A 21,779-nucleotide genomic window follows, 5' to 3' on the forward strand; every position below is an offset into this window, starting at 1 on the left:
ATACCACCTCCATGATGACTGTGTGTTTAAAAGTAAGGGAGGAGGATACCACCTCCATGATGACTGTGTTTAACAGTAAGGGAGGAGGATACCACCGCCACGATGACTGTGTGTTTAACAGTAAGGGAGGAGGAGGATACCACCTCCATGACGACTGTGTGTTTAACAGTAAGGGAGGAGGAGGATACCACCTCCATGATGACTGTGTGTTTAACAGTAAGGGAAGAGGATACCACCGCCACGATGACTGTGTGTTTAACAGTAAGGGAGTAGAATACCACCTACATGATGACTGTGTGTTTAACTGTAAGGGAGGAGAAGGATACCACCTCCATGATGACTGTGTGTTTAACAGAAACGGAGGAGGAGGATACCACCTCCATGATGACTGTGTTTAACAGTAAGGGAGGAGGATACCACCTCCATGATGACTGTGTGTTTAACAGTAAGGGAGGAGGATACCACCTCCATGATGACTGTGTGTTTAAAAGTAAGGGAGGAGGAGGATACCACCTCCATGATGGCTGTGTGTTTAACAGTAAGGGTGGAGGAGGATACCACCTCCATGATGACTGTGTTTAACAGTAAGGGAGGAGGATACCACCTCCATGATGACTGTGTGTTTAACAGTAAGGGAGAAGGTCACCACCTCCATGATGACTGTGTGTTTAACAGTAAGGGAGGAGGAGGATACCACCTCCATGATGACTGTGTGTTTAACAGTAAGGGAGGAGGAGGATACCACCTCCATGATGGCTGTGTGTTTAACAGTAAGGGAGGAGGTGGATACCACCTCCATGATGACTGTGTGTTTAACATTAAGGGAGGAGGAGGATACCACCTCCATTATGACTGTGTGTTTAACAGTAAGGGAGGAGGATACCACCTCCATGATGACTGTGTGTTTAACAGTAAGGGAGGAGGATACCACCTCCATGATGACTGTGTGTTTAACAGTAAGGGAGGAGAAGGATACCACCTCCATGATGACTGTGTGTTTAACAGTAAGGGAGGAGGAGTATACCACCTCCATGATGACTGTGTGTTTAACAGTAAGGGAGGAGGAGGATACCACCTCCATGATGACTGTGTGTTTAACAGTAAGGGAGGAGGAGGATACCACCTCCATGATGACTGTGTGTTTAACAGTAAGGGAGGAGGATACCACCTCCATGATGACTGTGTGTTTAACAGTAAGGGAGGAGGATACCACCTCCATGATGACTGTGTGTTTAAAAGTAAGGGAGGAGGATACCACCTCCATGATGACTGTGTTTAACAGTAAGGGAGGAGGATACCACCTCCATGATGACTGTGTGTTTAACAGTAAGGGAGGAGGAGGATACCACCTCCATGACGACTGTGTGTTTAACAGTAAGGGAGGAGGAGGATACCACCTCCATGATGACTGTGTGTTTAACAGTAAGGGAAGAGGATACCACCGCCACGATGACTGTGTGTTTAACAGTAAGGGAGTAGAATACCACCTACATGATGACTGTGTGTTTAACTGTAAGGGAGGAGAAGGATACCACCTCCATGATGACTGTGTGTTTAACAGTAAGGGAGGAGGAGGATACCACCTCCATGATGACTCTGTTTAACAGTAAAGGAGGAGGATACCACCTCCATGATGACTGTGTGTTTAACAGTAAGGGAGGAGGAGGATACCACCTCCATGATGACTGTGTGTTTAACAGTAAGGGAGGATGAGGATACCACCTCCATGATGACTGTGTGTTTAACAGTAAGGGAGGAGGAGGATACCACCTCCATGATGACTGTGTGTTTAACAGTAAGGGAGGAGGATACAACCTCCATGATGACTGTGTGTTTAACAGTAAGGGAGGATGAGGATACCACCTCCATGATGACTGTGTGTTTAACAGTAAGGGAGGAGGATACCACCTCCACGATGACTGTGTGTTTAACAGTAAGGGAGTAGAATACCACCTCCATGATGACTGTGTGTTTAACAATAAGGGAGGAGGAGGATACCACCTCCATGATGACTGTGTGTTTAACAGTAAGGGAGGAGGAGGATACCACCTCCATGATGACTCTGTTTAACAGTAAGGGAGGAGGATACCACCTCCATGATGACTGTGTGTTTAACAGTAAGGGAGGAGGAGGATACCACCTCCATGATGACTGTATGTTTAACAGTAAGGGAGGAGGATACCACCTCCATGATGACTGTGTGTTTAACAGTAAGGGAGGAAGAGGATACCACCTCCATGATGACTGTGTGTTTAACAGTAAGGGAGGAGGAGGATACCACCTCCATGATGACTGTGTGTTTAATAGTAAGGGTGGAGGATACCACCTCCATGACGACTGTGTGTTTAACAGTAAGGGAGGAGGATACCACCTCCATGATGACTGTGTGTTTAACAGTAAGGGAGGAGGATACCACCTCCATGATGACTGTGTGTTTAAAAGTAAGGGAGGAGGAGGATACCACCTCCATGATGGCTGTGTGTTTAACAGTAAGGGTGGAGGAGGATACCACCTCCATGATGACTGTGTTTAACAGTAAGGGAGGAGGAGTATACCACCTCCATGATGACTGTATGTTTAACAGTAAGGGAGGAGGAGGATACCACCTCCATGATGGCTGTGTGTTTAACAGTAAGGGAGGAGGTGGATACCACCTCCATGATGACTGTGTGTTTAACAGTAAGGGAGGAGGAGGATACCACCTCCATTATGACTGTGTGTTTAACAGTAAGCGAGGATGATACCACCTCCATGACAACTGTGTGTTTAACAGTAAGGGAGGAGGATACCAACTCCATGATGACTGTGTGGTTAACAGTAAGGGAGGAGAAGGATACCACCTCCATGATGACTGTGTGTTTAACAGTAAGGGAGGAGGAGTATACCACCTCCATGATGACTGTGTGTTTAACAGTAAGGGAGGAGGAGGATACCACCTCCATGATGACTGTGTGTTTAACAGTAAAGGAGGAGGAGGATACCACCTCCATGATGACTGTGTGTTTAACAGTAAGGGAGGAGGATACCACCTCCATGATGACTGTGTGTTTCACAGTAAGGGAGGATGAGGATACCACCTCCATGATGACTGTGTTTAACAGTAAGGGAGGAGGAGGATACCACCTCCATGATGACTGTGTGTTTAACAGTAAGGGAGGAGGATACAACCTCCATGATGACTGTGTGTTTAACAGTAAGGGAGGATGAGGATACCACCTCCATGATGACTGTGTGTTTAACAGTAAGGGAGGAAGAGGATACCACCTCCATGATGACTGTGTGTTTAACAGTAAGGGAGGAGGAGGATACCACCTCCATGATGACTGTGTGTTTAATAGTAAGGGTGGAGGATACCACCTCCATGACGACTGTGTGTTTAACAGTAAGGGAGGAGGATACCACCTCCATGATGACTGTGTGTTTAACAGTAAGGGAGGAGGATACCACCTCCATGATGACTGTGTGTTTAAAAGTAAGGGAGGAGGAGGATACCACCTCCATGATGGCTGTGTGTTTAACAGTAAGGGTGGAGGAGGATACCACCTCCATGATGACTGTGTTTAACAGTAAGGGAGGAGGAGTATACCACCTCCATGATGACTGTATGTTTAACAGTAAGGGAGGAGGAGGATACCACCTCCATGATGGCTGTGTGTTTAACAGTAAGGGAGGAGGTGGATACCACCTCCATGATGACTGTGTGTTTAACAGTAAGGGAGGAGGAGGATACCACCTCCATTATGACTGTGTGTTTAACAGTAAGCGAGGATGATACCACCTCCATGACAACTGTGTGTTTAACAGTAAGGGAGGAGGATACCAACTCCATGATGACTGTGTGGTTAACAGTAAGGGAGGAGAAGGATACCACCTCCATGATGACTGTGTGTTTAACAGTAAGGGAGGAGGAGTATACCACCTCCATGATGACTGTGTGTTTAACAGTAAGGGAGGAGGAGGATACCACCTCCATGATGACTGTGTGTTTAACAGTAAAGGAGGAGGAGGATACCACCTCCATGATGACTGTGTGTTTAACAGTAAGGGAGGAGGATACCACCTCCATGATGACTGTGTGTTTCACAGTAAGGGAGGATGAGGATACCACCTCCATGATGACTGTGTTTAACAGTAAGGGAGGAGGAGGATACCACCTCCATGATGACTGTGTGTTTAACAGTAAGGGAGGAGGATACAACCTCCATGATGACTGTGTGTTTAACAGTAAGGGAGGATGAGGATACCACCTCCATGATGACTGTGTTTAACAGTAAGGGAGGAGGATACCACCTCCATGATGACTGTGTGTTTAACAGTAAGGGAGGAGGATACCACCTCCACGATGACTGTGTGTTTAACAGTAAGGGAGTAGAATACCACCTCCATGATGACTGTGTGTTTAACAATAAGGGAGGAGGAGGATACCACCTCCATGATGACTGTGTGTTTAACAGTAAGGGAGGAGGAGGATACCACCTCCATGATGACTCTGTTTAACAGTAAGGGAGGAGGATACCACCTCCATGATGACTGTGTGTTTAACAGTAAGGGAGGAGGAGGATACCACCTCCATGATGACTGTATGTTTAACAGTAAGGGAGGAGGATACCACCTCCATGATGACTGTGTGTTTAACAGTAAGGGAGGAGGAGGATACCACCTCCATGATGACTGTATGTTTAACAGTAAGGGAGGAAGAGGATACCACCTCCATGATGACTGTGTGTTTAACATTAAGGGAGGAGGATACCACCTCCATGATGACTGTGTGTTTAATAGTAAGGGTGGAGGATACCACCTCCATGACGACTGTGTGTTTAACAGTAAGGGAGGAGGATACCACCTCCATGATGACTGTGTGTTTAATAGTAAGGGTGGAGGATACCACCTCCATGACGACTGTGTGTTTAACAGTAAGGGAGGAGGATACCACCTCCATGATGACTGTGTGTTTAACAGTAAGGGAGGAGGATACCACCTCCATGATGACTGTGTGTTTAAAAGTAAGGGAGGAGGATACCACCTCCATGATGACTGTGTTTAACAGTAAGGGAGGAGGATACCACCTCCATGATGACTGTGTGTTTAACAGTAAGGGAGGAGGAGGATACCACCTCCATGACGACTGTGTGTTTAACAGTAAGGGAGGAGGAGGATACCACCTCCATGATGACTGTGTGTTTAACAGTAAGGGAAGAGGATACCACCGCCACGATGACTGTGTGTTTAACAGTAAGGGAGTAGAATACCACCTACATGATGACTGTGTGTTTAACTGTAAGGGCGGAGAAGGATACCACCTCCATGATGACTGTGTGTTTAACAGAAACGGAGGAGGAGGATACCACCTCCATGATGACTGTGTTTAACAGTAAGGGAGGAGGATACCACCTCCATGATGACTGTGTGTTTAACAGTAAGGGAGGAGGATACCACCTCCATGATGACTGTGTGTTTAAAAGTAAGGGAGGAGGAGGATACCACCTCCATGATGGCTGTGTGTTTAACAGTAAGGGTGGAGGAGGATACCACCTCCATGATGACTGTGTTTAACAGTAAGGGAGGAGGATACCACCTCCATGATGACTGTGTGTTTAACAGTACGGGATGAGGAGGATACCACCTCCATGTTGACTGTGTGTTTAACAGTAAGGGAGGAGTTGGATTACACCTCCATGATGACTGTGTGTTTAACAGTAAGGGAGGAGGATACAACCTCCATGATGACTGTGTGTTTAACAGTAAGGGAGGATGAGGATTCCACCTCCATGATGACTGTGTTTAACAGTAAGGGAGGAGGATACCACCTCCATGATGACTGTGTGTTTAACAGTAAGGGAGGAGGATACCACCTCCATGATGACTGTGTGTTTAAAAGTAAGGGAGGAGGAGGATACCACCTCCATGATGGCTGTGTGTTTAACAGTAAGGGTGGAGGAGGATACCACCTCCATGATGACTGTGTTTAACAGTAAGGGAGGAGGAGTATACCACCTCCATGATGACTGTATGTTTAACAGTAAGGGAGGAGGAGGATACCACCTCCATGATGGCTGTGTGTTTAACAGTAAGGGAGGAGGTGGATACCACCTCCATGATGACTGTGTGTTTAACAGTAAGGGAGGAGGAGGATACCACCTCCATTATGACTGTGTGTTTAACAGTAAGCGAGGATGATACCACCTCCATGACAACTGTGTGTTTAACAGTAAGGGAGGAGGATACCAACTCCATGATGACTGTGTGGTTAACAGTAAGGGAGGAGAAGGATACCACCTCCATGATGACTGTGTGTTTAACAGTAAGGGAGGAGGAGTATACCACCTCCATGATGACTGTGTGTTTAACAGTAAGGGAGGAGGAGGATACCACCTCCATGATGACTGTGTGTTTAACAGTAAAGGAGGAGGAGGATACCACCTCCATGATGACTGTGTGTTTAACAGTAAGGGAGGAGGATACCACCTCCATGATGACTGTGTGTTTCACAGTAAGGGAGGATGAGGATACCACCTCCATGATGACTGTGTTTAACAGTAAGGGAGGAGGAGGATACCACCTAAATGATGACTGTATGTTTAACAGTAAGGGAGGAGGATACCACCTCCATGATGACTGTGTGTTTAACAGTAAGGGAGGAAGAGGATACCACCTCCATGATGACTGTGTGTTTAACAGTAAGGGAGGAGGAGGATACCACCTCCATGATGACTGTGTGTTTAATAGTAAGGGTGGAGGATACCACCTCCATGACGACTGTGTGTTTAACAGTAAGGGAGGAGGATACCACCTCCATGATGACTGTGTGTTTAACAGTAAGGGAGGAGGATACCACCTCCATGATGACTGTGTGTTTAAAAGTAAGGGAGGAGGAGGATACCACCTCCATGATGGCTGTGTGTTTAACAGTAAGGGTGGAGGAGGATACCACCTCCATGATGACTGTGTTTAACAGTAAGGGAGGAGGAGTATACCACCTCCATGATGACTGTATGTTTAACAGTAAGGGAGGAGGAGGATACCACCTCCATGATGGCTGTGTGTTTAACAGTAAGGGAGGAGGTGGATACCACCTCCATGATGACTGTGTGTTTAACAGTAAGGGAGGAGGAGGATACCACCTCCATTATGACTGTGTGTTTAACAGTAAGCGAGGATGATACCACCTCCATGACAACTGTGTGTTTAACAGTAAGGGAGGAGGATACCAACTCCATGATGACTGTGTGGTTAACAGTAAGGGAGGAGAAGGATACCACCTCCATGATGACTGTGTGTTTAACAGTAAGGGAGGAGGAGTATACCACCTCCATGATGACTGTGTGTTTAACAGTAAGGGAGGAGGAGGATACCACCTCCATGATGACTGTGTGTTTAACAGTAAAGGAGGAGGAGGATACCACCTCCATGATGACTGTGTGTTTAACAGTAAGGGAGGAGGATACCACCTCCATGATGACTGTGTGTTTCACAGTAAGGGAGGATGAGGATACCACCTCCATGATGACTGTGTTTAACAGTAAGGGAGGAGGAGGATACCACCTCCATGATGACTGTGTGTTTAACAGTAAGGGAGGAGGATACAACCTCCATGATGACTGTGTGTTTAACAGTAAGGGAGGATGAGGATACCACCTCCATGATGACTGTGTTTAACAGTAAGGGAGGAGGATACCACCTCCATGATGACTGTGTGTTTAACAGTAAGGGAGGAGGATACCACCTCCACGATGACTGTGTGTTTAACAGTAAGGGAGTAGAATACCACCTCCATGATGACTGTGTGTTTAACAATAAGGGAGGAGGAGGATACCACCTCCATGATGACTGTGTGTTTAACAGTAAGGGAGGAGGAGGATACCACCTCCATGATGACTCTGTTTAACAGTAAGGGAGGAGGATACCACCTCCATGATGACTGTGTGTTTAACAGTAAGGGAGGAGGAGGATACCACCTCCATGATGACTGTATGTTTAACAGTAAGGGAGGAGGATACCACCTCCATGATGACTGTGTGTTTAACAGTAAGGGAGGAGGAGGATACCACCTCCATGATGACTGTATGTTTAACAGTAAGGGAGGAAGAGGATACCACCTCCATGATGACTGTGTGTTTAACATTAAGGGAGGAGGATACCACCTCCATGATGACTGTGTGTTTAATAGTAAGGGTGGAGGATACCACCTCCATGACGACTGTGTGTTTAACAGTAAGGGAGGAGGATACCACCTCCATGATGACTGTGTGTTTAATAGTAAGGGTGGAGGATACCACCTCCATGACGACTGTGTGTTTAACAGTAAGGGAGGAGGATACCACCTCCATGATGACTGTGTGTTTAACAGTAAGGGAGGAGGATACCACCTCCATGATGACTGTGTGTTTAAAAGTAAGGGAGGAGGATACCACCTCCATGATGACTGTGTTTAACAGTAAGGGAGGAGGATACCACCTCCATGATGACTGTGTGTTTAACAGTAAGGGAGGAGGAGGATACCACCTCCATGACGACTGTGTGTTTAACAGTAAGGGAGGAGGAGGATACCACCTCCATGATGACTGTGTGTTTAACAGTAAGGGAAGAGGATACCACCGCCACGATGACTGTGTGTTTAACAGTAAGGGAGTAGAATACCACCTACATGATGACTGTGTGTTTAACTGTAAGGGAGGAGGATACCACCTCCATGATGACTGTGTGTTTAATAGTAAGGGTGGAGGATACCACCTCCATGACGACTGTGTGTTTAACAGTAAGGGAGGAGGATACCACCTCCATGATGACTGTGTGTTTAACAGTAAGGGAGGAGGATACCACCTCCATGATGACTGTGTGTTTAAAAGTAAGGGAGGAGGATACCACCTCCATGATGACTGTGTTTAACAGTAAGGGAGGAGGATACCACCTCCATGATGACTGTGTGTTTAACAGTAAGGGAGGAGGAGGATACCACCTCCATGACGACTGTGTGTTTAACAGTAAGGGAGGAGGAGGATACCACCTCCATGATGACTGTGTGTTTAACAGTAAGGGAAGAGGATACCACCGCCACGATGACTGTGTGTTTAACAGTAAGGGAGTAGAATACCACCTACATGATGACTGTGTGTTTAACTGTAAGGGCGGAGAAGGATACCACCTCCATGATGACTGTGTGTTTAACAGAAACGGAGGAGGAGGATACCACCTCCATGATGACTGTGTTTAACAGTAAGGGAGGAGGATACCACCTCCATGATGACTGTGTGTTTAACAGTAAGGGAGGAGGATACCACCTCCATGATGACTGTGTGTTTAAAAGTAAGGGAGGAGGAGGATACCACCTCCATGATGGCTGTGTGTTTAACAGTAAGGGTGGAGGAGGATACCACCTCCATGATGACTGTGTTTAACAGTAAGGGAGGAGGATACCACCTCCATGATGACTGTGTGTTTAACAGTACGGGATGAGGAGGATACCACCTCCATGTTGACTGTGTGTTTAACAGTAAGGGAGGAGTTGGATTACACCTCCATGATGACTGTGTGTTTAACAGTAAGGGAGGAGGATACAACCTCCATGATGACTGTGTGTTTAACAGTAAGGGAGGATGAGGATTCCACCTCCATGATGACTGTGTTTAACAGTAAGGGAGGAGGATACCACCTCCATGATGACTGTGTGTTTAACAGTAAGGGAGGAGGATACCACCTCCATGATGACTGTGTGTTTAAAAGTAAGGGAGGAGGAGGATACCACCTCCATGATGGCTGTGTGTTTAACAGTAAGGGTGGAGGAGGATACCACCTCCATGATGACTGTGTTTAACAGTAAGGGAGGAGGAGTATACCACCTCCATGATGACTGTATGTTTAACAGTAAGGGAGGAGGAGGATACCACCTCCATGATGGCTGTGTGTTTAACAGTAAGGGAGGAGGTGGATACCACCTCCATGATGACTGTGTGTTTAACAGTAAGGGAGGAGGAGGATACCACCTCCATTATGACTGTGTTTAACAGTAAGCGAGGATGATACCACCTCCATGACAACTGTGTGTTTAACAGTAAGGGAGGAGGATACCAACTCCATGATGACTGTGTGGTTAACAGTAAGGGAGGAGAAGGATACCACCTCCATGATGACTGTGTGTTTAACAGTAAGGGAGGAGGAGTATACCACCTCCATGATGACTGTGTGTTTAACAGTAAGGGAGGAGGAGGATACCACCTCCATGATGACTGTGTGTTTTACAGTAAAGGAGGAGGAGGATACCGCCTCCATGATGACTGTGTGTTTAACAGTAAGGGAGGAGGATACCACCTCCATGATGACTGTGTGTTTCACAGTAAGGGAGGATGAGGATACCACCTCCATGATGACTGTGTTTAACAGTAAGGGAGGAGGAGGATACCACCTCCATGATGACTGTGTGTTTAACAGTAAGGGAGGAGGATACAACCTCCATGATGACTGTGTGTTTAACAGTAAGGGAGGATGAGGATACCACCTCCATGATGACTGTGTTTAACAGTAAGGGAGGAGGATACCACCTCCATGATGACTGTGTGTTTAACAGTAAGGGAGTAGAATACCACCTCCATGATGACTGTGTGTTTAACAATAAGGGAGGAGGAGGATACCACCTCCATGATGACTGTGTGTTTAACAGTAAGGGAGGAGGAGGATACCACCTCCATGATGACTGTGTGTTTAACAGTAAGGGAGGAGGAGGATACCACCTCCATGATGACTGTGTGTTTAACAGTAAGGGAGGAGGAGGATACCACCTCCATGATGACTGTGTGTTTAACATTAAGGGAGGAGGATACCACCTCCATGATGACTGTGTGTTTAATAGTAAGGGTGGAGGATACCACCTCCATGACGACTGTGTGTTTAACAGTAAGGGAGGAGGATACCACCTCCATGATGACTGTGTGTTTAATAGTAAGGGTGGAGGATACCACCTCCATGACGACTGTGTGTTTAACAGTAAGGGAGGAGGATACCACCTCCATGATGACTGTGTGTTTAACAGTAAGGGAGGAGGATACCACCTCCATGATGACTGTGTGTTTAAAAGTAAGGGAGGAGGATACCACCTCCATGATGACTGTGTTTAACAGTAAGGGAGGAGGATACCACCTCCATGATGACTGTGTGTTTAACAGTAAGGGAGGAGGAGGATACCACCTCCATGACGACTGTGTGTTTAACAGTAAGGGAGGAGGAGGATACCACCTCCATGATGACTGTGTGTTTAACAGTAAGGGAAGAGGATACCACCGCCACGATGACTGTGTGTTTAACAGTAAGGGAGTAGAATACCACCTACATGATGACTGTGTGTTTAACTGTAAGGGAGGAGAAGGATACCACCTCCATGATGACTGTGTGTTTAACAGAAACGGAGGAGGAGGATACCACCTCCATGATGACTGTGTTTAACAGTAAGGGAGGAGGATACCACCTCCATGATGACTGTGTGTTTAACAGTAAGGGAGGAGGATACCACCTCCATGATGACTGTGTGTTTAAAAGTAAGGGAGGAGGAGGATACCACCTCCATGATGGCTGTGTGTTTAACAGTAAGGGTGGAGGAGGATACCACCTCCATGATGACTGTGTTTAACAGTAAGGGAGGAGGATACCACCTCCATGATGACTGTGTGTTTAACAGTACGGGATGAGGAGGATACCACCTCCATGTTGACTGTGTGTTTAACAGTAAGGGAGGAGTTGGATTACACCTCCATGATGACTGTGTGTTTAACAGTAAGGGAGGAGGATACAACCTCCATGATGACTGTGTGTTTAACAGTAAGGGAGGATGAGGATTCCACCTCCATGATGACTGTGTTTAACAGTAAGGGAGGAGGATACCACCTCCATGATGACTGTGTGTTTAACAGTAAGGGAGAAGGTCACCACCTCCATGATGACTGTGTGTTTAACAGTAAGGGAGGAGGAGGATACCACCTCCATGATGACTGTGTGTTTAACAGTAAGGGAGGAGGAGGATACCACCTCCATGATGGCTGTGTGTTTAACAGTAAGGGAGGAGGTGGATACCACCTCCATGATGACTGTGTGTTTAACATTAAGGGAGGAGGAGGATACCACCTCCATTATGACTGTGTGTTTAACAGTAAGGGAGGAGGATACCACCTCCATGATGACTGTGTGTTTAACAGTAAGGGAGGAGGATACCAACTCCATGATGACTGTGTGGTTAACAGTAAGGGAGGAGAAGGATACCACCTCCATGATGACTGTGTGTTTAACAGTAAGGGAGGAGGAGGATACCACCTCCATGATGACTGTGTGTTTAACAGTAAGGGAGGAGGAGGATACCACCTCCATGATGACTGTGTGTTTAACAGTAAGGGAGGAGGATACCACCTCCATGATGACTGTGTGTTTAACAGTAAGGGAGGAGGATACCACCTCCATGATGACTGTGTGTTTAAAAGTAAGGGAGGAGGATACCACCTCCATGATGACTGTGTTTAACAGTAAGGGAGGAGGATACCACCTCCATGATGACTGTGTGTTTAACAGTAAGGGAGGAGGAGGATACCACCTCCATGACGACTGTGTGTTTAACAGTAAGGGAGGAGGAGGATACCACCTCCATGATGACTGTGTGTTTAACAGTAAGGGAAGAGGATACCACCGCCACGATGACTGTGTTTTTAACAGTAAGGGAGTAGAATACCACCTACATGATGACTGTGTGTTTAACTGTAAGGGAGGAGAAGGATACCACCTCCATGATGGCTGTGTGTTTAACAGTAAGGGTGGAGGAGGATACCACCTCCATGATGACTGTGTTTAACAGTAAGGGAGGAGGAGGATACCACCTCCATTATGACTGTGTGTTTAACAGTACGGGATGAGGAGGATACCACCTCCATGTTGACTGTGTGTTTAACAGTAAGGGAGGAGGATACCACCTCCATGATGACTGTGTGTTTAACAGTAAGGGAGGAGGATACCAACTCCATGATGACTGTGTGGTTAACAGTAAGGGAGGAGAAGGATACCACCTCCATGATGACTGTGTGTTTAACAGTAAGGGAGGAGGAGTATACCACCTCCATGATGACTGTGTGTTTAACAATAAGGGAGGAGGAGGATACCACCTCCATGATGACTGTGTGTTTAACAGTAAGGGAGGAGGAGGATACCACCTCCATGATGACTCTGTTTAACAGTAAGGGAGGAGGATACCACCTCCATGATGACTGTGTGTTTAACAGTAAGGGAGGAGGAGGATACCACCTCCATGATGACTGTATGTTTAACAGTAAGGGAGGAAGAGGATACCACCTCCATGATGACTGTGTGTTTAACATTAAGGGAGGAGGATACCACCTCCATGATGACTGTGTGTTTAACATTAAGGGAGGAGGATACCACCTCCATGATGACTGTGTGTTTAATAGTAAGGGTGGAGGATACCACCTCCATGACGACTGTGTGTTTAACAGTAAGGGAGGAGGATACCACCTCCATGATGACTGTGTGTTTAATAGTAAGGGTGGAGGATACCACCTCCATGACGACTGTGTGTTTAACAGTAAGGGAGGAGGATACCACCTCCATGATGACTGTGTGTTTAACAGTAAGGGAGGAGGATACCACCTCCATGATGACTGTGTGTTTAAAAGTAAGGGAGGAGGATACCACCTCCATGATGACTGTGTTTAACAGTAAGGGAGGAGGATACCACCTCCATGATGACTGTGTGTTTAACAGTAAGGGAGGAGGAGGATACCACCTCCATGACGACTGTGTGTTTAACAGTAAGGGAGGAGGAGGATACCACCTCCATGATGACTGTGTGTTTAACAGTAAGGGAAGAGGATACCACCGCCACGATGACTGTGTGTTTAACAGTAAGGGAGTAGAATACCACCTACATGATGACTGTGTGTTTAACTGTAAGGGAGGAGAAGGATACCACCTCCATGATGACTGTGTGTTTAACAGAAACGGAGGAGGAGGATACCACCTCCATGATGACTGTGTTTAACAGTAAGGGAGGAGGATACCACCTCCATGATGACTGTGTGTTTAACAGTAAGGGAGGAGGATACCACCTCCATGATGACTGTGTGTTTAAAAGTAAGGGAGGAGGAGGATACCACCTCCATGATGGCTGTGTGTTTAACAGTAAGGGTGGAGGAGGATACCACCTCCATGATGACTGTGTGTTTAACAGTAAGGGAGGAGGATACCACCTCCATGATGACTGTGTGTTTAACAGTACGGGATGAGGAGGATACCACCTCCATGTTGACTGTGTGTTTAACAGTAAGGGAGGAGTTGGATTACACCTCCATGATGACTGTGTGTTTAACAGTAAGGGAGGAGGATACAACCTCCATGATGACTGTGTGTTTAACAGTAAGGGAGGATGAGGATTCCACCTCCATGATGACTGTGTTTAACAGTAAGGGAGGAGGATACCACCTCCATGATGACTGTGTGTTTAACAGTAAGGGAGAAGGTCACCACCTCCATGATGACTGTGTGTTTAACAGTAAGGGAGGAGGAGGATACCACCTCCATGATGACTGTGTGTTTAACAGTAAGGGAGGAGGAGGATACCACCTCCATGATGGCTGTGTGTTTAACAGTAAGGGAGGAGGTGGATACCACCTCCATGATGACTGTGTGTTTAACAGTAAGGGAGGAGGATACCACCTCCATGATGACTGTGTGTTTAACAGTAAGGGAGGAGGATACCACCTCCATGATGACTGTGTGTTTAAAAGTAAGGGAGGAGGATACCACCTCCATGATGACTGTGTTTAACAGTAAGGGAGGAGGATACCACCTCCATGATGACTGTGTGTTTAACAGTAAGGGAGGAGGAGGATACCACCTCCATGACGACTGTGTGTTTAACAGTAAGGGAGGAGGAGGATACCACCTCCATGATGACTGTGTGTTTAACAGTAAGGGAAGAGGATACCACCGCCACGATGACTGTGTTTTTAACAGTAAGGGAGTAGAATACCACCTACATGATGACTGTGTGTTTAACTGTAAGGGAGGAGAAGGATACCACCTCCATGATGACTGTGTGTTTAACAGAAACGGAGGAGGAGGATACCACCTCCATGATGACTGTGTTTAACAGTAAGGGAGGAGGATACCACCTCCATGATGACTGTGTGTTTAACAGTAAGGGAGGAGGATACCACCTCCATGATGACTGTGTGTTTAAAAGTAAGGGAGGAGGAGGATACCACCTCCATGATGGCTGTGTGTTTAACAGTAAGGGTGGAGGAGGATACCACCTCCATGATGACTGTGTTTAACAGTAAGGGAGGAGGAGGATACCACCTCCATTATGACTGTGTGTTTAACAGTACGGGATGAGGAGGATACCACCTCCATGTTGACTGTGTGTTTAACAGTAAGGGAGGAGTTGGATTACACCTCCATGATGACTGTGTGTTTAACAGTAAGGGAGGAGGATACAACCTCCATGATGACTGTGTGTTTAACAGTAAGGGAGGATGAGGATTCCACCTCCATGATGACTGTGTTTAACAGTAAGGGAGGAGGATACCACCTCCATGATGACTGTGTGTTTAACAGTAAGGGAGAAGGTCACCACCTCCATGATGACTGTGTGTTTAACAGTAAGGGAGGAGGAGGATACCACCTCCATGATGACTGTGTGTTTAACAGTAAGGGAGGAGGAGGATACCACCTCCATGATGGCTGTGTGTTTAACAGTAAGGGAGGAGGTGGATACCACCTCCATGATGACTGTGTTTAACATTAAGGGAGGAGGAGGATACCACCTCCATTATGACTGTGTGTTTAACAGTAAGGGAGGAGGATACCACCTCCATGATGACTGTGTGTTTAACAGTAAGGGAGGAGGATACCAACTCCATGATGACTGTGTGGTTAACAGTAAGGGAGGAGAAGGATACCACCTCCATGATGACTGTGTGTTTAACAGTAAGGGAGGAGGAGGATACCACCTCCATGATGACTGTGTGTTTAACAGTAAGGGAGGAGGAGGATACCACCTCCATGATGACTGTGTGTTTAACAGTAAGGGAGGAGGATACCACCTCCATGATGACTGTGTGTTTAACAGTAAGGGAGGAGGATACCACCTCCATGATGACTGTGTGTTTAAAAGTAAGGGAGGAGGATACCACCTCCATGATGACTGTGTTTAACAGTAAGGGAGGAGGATACCACCTCCATGATGACTGTGTGTTTAACAGTAAGGGAGGAGGAGGATACCACCTCCATGACGACTGTGTGTTTAACAGTAAGGGAGGAGGAGGATACCACCTCCATCATGACTGTGTGTTTAACAGTAAGGGAAGAGGATACCACCGCCACGATGACTGTGTTTTTAACAGTAAGGGAGTAGAATACCACCTACATGATGACTGTGTGTTTAACTGTAAGGGAGGAGAAGGATACCACCTCCATGATGGCTGTGTGTTTAACAGTAAGGGTGGAGGAGGATACCACCTCCATGATGACTGTGTTTAACAGTAAGGGAGGAGGAGGATACCACCTCCATTATGACTGTGTGTTTAACAGTACGGGATGAGGAGGATACCACCTCCATGTTGACTGTGTGTTTAACAGTAAGGGAGGAGGATACCACCTCCATGATGACTGTGTGTTTAACAGTAAGGGAGGAGGATACCAACTCCATGATGACTGTGTGGTTAACAGTAAGGGAGGAGAAGGATACCACCTCCATGATGACTGTGTGTTTAACAGTAAGGGAGGAGGAGTATACCACCTCCATGATGACTGTGTGTTTAACAATAAGGGAGGAGGAGGATACCACCTCCATGATGACTGTGTGTTTAACAGTAAGGGAGGAGGAGGATACCACCTCCATGATGACTCTGTTTAACAGTAAGGGAGGAGGATACCACCTCCATGATGACTGTGTGTTTAACAGTAAGGGAGGAGGAGGATACCACCTCCATGATGACTGTATGTTTAACAGTAAGGGAGGAAGAGGATACCACCTCCATGATGACTGTGTGTTTAACATTAAGGGAGGAGGATACCACCTCCATGATGACTGTGTGTTTAACATTAAGGGAGGAGGATACCACCTCCATGATGACTGTGTGTTTAATAGTAAGGGTGGAGGATACCACCTCCATGACGACTGTGTGTTTAACAGTAAGGGAGGAGGATACCACCTCCATGATGACTGTGTGTTTAATAGTAAGGGTGGAGGATACCAACTCCATGACGACTGTGTGTTTAACAGTAAGGGAGGAGGATACCACCTCCATGATGACTGTGTGTTTAACAGTAAGGGAGGAGGATACCACCTCCATGATGACTGTGTGTTTAAAAGTAAGGGAGGAGGATACCACCTCCATGATGACTGTGTTTAACAGTAAGGGAGGAGGATACCACCTCCATGATGACTGTGTGTTTAACAGTAAGGGAGGAGGAGGATACCACCTCCATGACGACTGTGTGTTTAACAGTAAGGGAGGAGGAGGATACCACCTCCATGATGACTGTGTGTTTAACAGTAAGGGAAGAGGATACCACCGCCACGATGACTGTGTGTTTAACAGTAAGGGAGTAGAATACCACCTACATGATGACTGTGTGTTTAACTGTAAGGGAGGAGAAGGATACCACCTCCATGATGACTGTGTGTTTAACAGAAACGGAGGAGGAGGATACCACCTCCATGATGACTGTGTTTAACAGTAAGGGAGGAGGATACCACCTCCATGATGACTGTGTGTTTAACAGTAAGGGAGGAGGATACCACCTCCATGATGACTGTGTGTTTAAAAGTAAGGGAGGAGGAGGATACCACCTCCATGATGGCTGTGTGTTTAACAGTAAGGGTGGAGGAGGATACCACCTCCATGATGACTGTGTGTTTAACAGTAAGGGAGGAGGATACCACCTCCATGATGACTGTGTGTTTAACAGTACGGGATGAGGAGGATACCACCTCCATGTTGACTGTGTGTTTAACAGTAAGGGAGGAGTTGGATTACACCTCCATGATGACTGTGTGTTTAACAGTAAGGGAGGAGGATACAACCTCCATGATGACTGTGTGTTTAACAGTAAGGGAGGATGAGGATTCCACCTCCATGATGACTGTGTTTAACAGTAAGGGAGGAGGATACCACCTCCATGATGACTGTGTGTTTAACAGTAAGGGAGAAGGTCACCACCTCCATGATGACTGTGTGTTTAACAGTAAGGGAGGAGGAGGATACCACCTCCATGATGACTGTGTGTTTAACAGTAAGGGAGGAGGAGGATACCACCTCCATGATGGCTGTGTGTTTAACAGTAAGGGAGGAGGTGGATACCACCTCCATGATGACTGTGTGTTTAACAGTAAGGGAGGAGGATACCACCTCCATGATGACTGTGTGTTTAACAGTAAGGGAGGAGGATACCACCTCCATGATGACTGTGTGTTTAAAAGTAAGGGAGGAGGATACCACCTCCATGATGACTGTGTTTAACAGTAAGGGAGGAGGATACCACCTCCATGATGACTGTGTGTTTAACAGTAAGGGAGGAGGAGGATACCACCTCCATGATGGCTGTGTGTTTAACAGTAAGGGAGGAGGTGGATACCACCTCCATGATGACTGTGTGTTTAACAGTAAGGGAGGAGGATACCACCTCCATGATGACTGTGTGTTTAACAGTAAGGGAGGAGGATACCACCTCCATGATGACTGTGTGTTTAAAAGTAAGGGAGGAGGATACCACCTCCATGATGACTGTGTTTAACAGTAAGGGAGGAGGATACCACCTCCATGATGACTGTGTGTTTAACAGTAAGGGAGGAGGAGGATACCACCTCCATGACGACTGTGTGTTTAACAGTAAGGGAGGAGGAGGATACCACCTCCATGATGACTGTGTGTTTAACAGTAAGGGAAGAGGATACCACCGCCACGATGACTGTGTTTTTAACAGTAAGGGAGTAGAATACCACCTACATGATGACTGTGTGTTTAACTGTAAGGGAGGAGAAGGATACCACCTCCATGATGACTGTGTGTTTAACAGAAACGGAGGAGGAGGATACCACCTCCATGATGACTGTGTTTAACAGTAAGGGAGGAGGATACCACCTCCATGATGACTGTGTGTTTAACAGTAAGGGAGGAGGATACCACCTCCATGATGACTGTGTGTTTAAAAGTAAGGGAGGAGGAGGATACCACCTCCATGATGGCTGTGTGTTTAACAGTAAGGGTGGAGGAGGATACCACCTCCATGATGACTGTGTTTAACAGTAAGGGAGGAGGAGGATACCACCTCCATTATGACTGTGTGTTTAACAGTACGGGATGAGGAGGATACCACCTCCATGTTGACTGTGTGTTTAACAGTAAGGGAGGAGTTGGATTACACCTCCATGATGACTGTGTGTTTAACAGTAAGGGAGGAGGATACAACCTCCATGATGACTGTGTGTTTAACAGTAAGGGAGGATGAGGATTCCACCTCCATGATGACTGTGTTTAACAGTAAGGGAGGAGGATACCACCTCCATGATGACTGTGTGTTTAACAGTAAGGGAGAAGGTCACCACCTCCATGATGACTGTGTGTTTAACAGTAAGGGAGGAGGAGGATACCACCTCCATGATGACTGTGTGTTTAACAGTAAGGGAGGAGGAGGATACCACCTCCATGATGGCTGTGTGTTTAACAGTAAGGGAGGAGGTGGATACCACCTCCATGATGACTGTGTGTTTAACATTAAGGGAGGAGGAGGATACCACCTCCATTATGACTGTGTGTTTAACAGTAAGGGAGGAGGATACCACCTCCATGATGACTGTGTGTTTAACAGTAAGGGAGGAGGATACCAACTCCATGATGACTGTGTGGTTAACAGTAAGGGAGGAGAAGGATACCACCTCCATGATGACTGTGTGTTTAACAGTAAGGGAGGAGGAGGATACCACCTCCATGATGACTGTGTGTTTAACAGTAAGGGAGGAGGAGGATACCACCTCCATGATGACTGTGTGTTTAACAGTAAGGGAGGAGGATACCACCTCCATGATGACTGTGTGTTTAACAGTAAGGGAGGAGGATACCACCTCCATGATGACTGTGTGTTTAAAAGTAAGGGAGGAGGATACCACCTCCATGATGACTGTGTTTAACAGTAAGGGAGGAGGATACCACCTCCATGATGACTGTGTGTTTAACAGTAAGGGAGGAGGAGGATACCACCTCCATGACGACTGTGTGTTTAACAGTAAGGGAGGAGGAGGATACCACCTCCATGATGACTGTGTGTTTAACAGTAAGGGAAGAGGATACCACCGCCACGATGACTGTGTTTTTAACAGTAAGGGAGTAGAATACCACCTACATGATGACTGTGTGTTTAACTGTAAGGGAGGAGAAGGATACCACCTCCATGATGGCTGTGTGTTTAACAGTAAGGGTGGAGGAGGATACCACCTCCATGATGACTGTGTTTAACAGTAAGGGAGGAGGAGGATACCACCTCCATTATGACTGTGTGTTTAACAGTACGGGATGAGGAGGATACCACCTCCATGTTGACTGTGTGTTTAACAGTAAGGGAGGAGGATACCACCTCCATGATGACTGTGTGTTTAACAGTAAGGGAGGAGGATACCAACTCCATGATGACTGTGTGGTTAACAGTAAGGGAGGAGAAGGATACCACCTCCATGATGACTGTGTGTTTAACAGTAAGGGAGGAGGAGTATACCACCTCCATGATGACTGTGTGTTTAACAATAAGGGAGGAGGAGGATACCACCTCCATGATGACTGTGTGTTTAACAGTAAGGGAGGAGGAGGATACCACCTCCATGATGACTCTGTTTAACAGTAAGGGAGGAGGATACCACCTCCATGATGACTGTGTGTTTAACAGTAAGGGAGGAGGAGGATACCACCTCCATGATGACTGTATGTTTAACAGTAAGGGAGGAAGAGGATACCACCTCCATGATGACTGTGTGTTTAACATTAAGGGAGGAGGATACCACCTCCATGATGACTGTGTGTTTAACATTAAGGGAGGAGGATACCACCTCCATGATGACTGTGTGTTTAATAGTAAGGGTGGAGGATACCACCTCCATGACGACTGTGTGTTTAACAGTAAGGGAGGAGGATACCACCTCCATGATGACTGTGTGTTTAATAGTAAGGGTGGAGGATACCACCTCCATGACGACTGTGTGTTTAACAGTAAGGGAGGAGGATACCACCTCCATGATGACTGTGTGTTTAACAGTAAGGGAGGAGGATACCACCTCCATGATGACTGTGTGTTTAAAAGTAAGGGAGGAGGATACCACCTCCATGATGACTGTGTTTAACAGTAAGGGAGGAGGATACCACCTCCATGATGACTGTGTGTTTAACAGTAAGGGAGGAGGAGGATACCACCTCCATGACGACTGTGTGTTTAACAGTAAGGGAGGAGGAGGATACCACCTCCATGATGACTGTGTGTTTAACAGTAAGGGAAGAGGATACCACCGCCACGATGACTGTGTGTTTAACAGTAAGGGAGTAGAATACCACCTACATGATGACTGTGTGTTTAACTGTAAGGGAGGAGAAGGATACCACCTCCATGATGACTGTGTGTTTAACAGAAACGGAGGAGGAGGATACCACCTCCATGATGACTGTGTTTAACAGTAAGGGAGGAGGATACCACCTCCATGATGACTGTGTGTTTAACAGTAAGGGAGGAGGATACCACCTCCATGATGA

The sequence above is a fragment of the Salmo salar genome, chromosome 17 (assembly GCF_965601325.2).
Source record: "Salmo salar chromosome 17, fSalSal1, whole genome shotgun sequence".
Classification (NCBI taxonomy): Eukaryota; Metazoa; Chordata; class Actinopteri; order Salmoniformes; family Salmonidae; genus Salmo; species Salmo salar.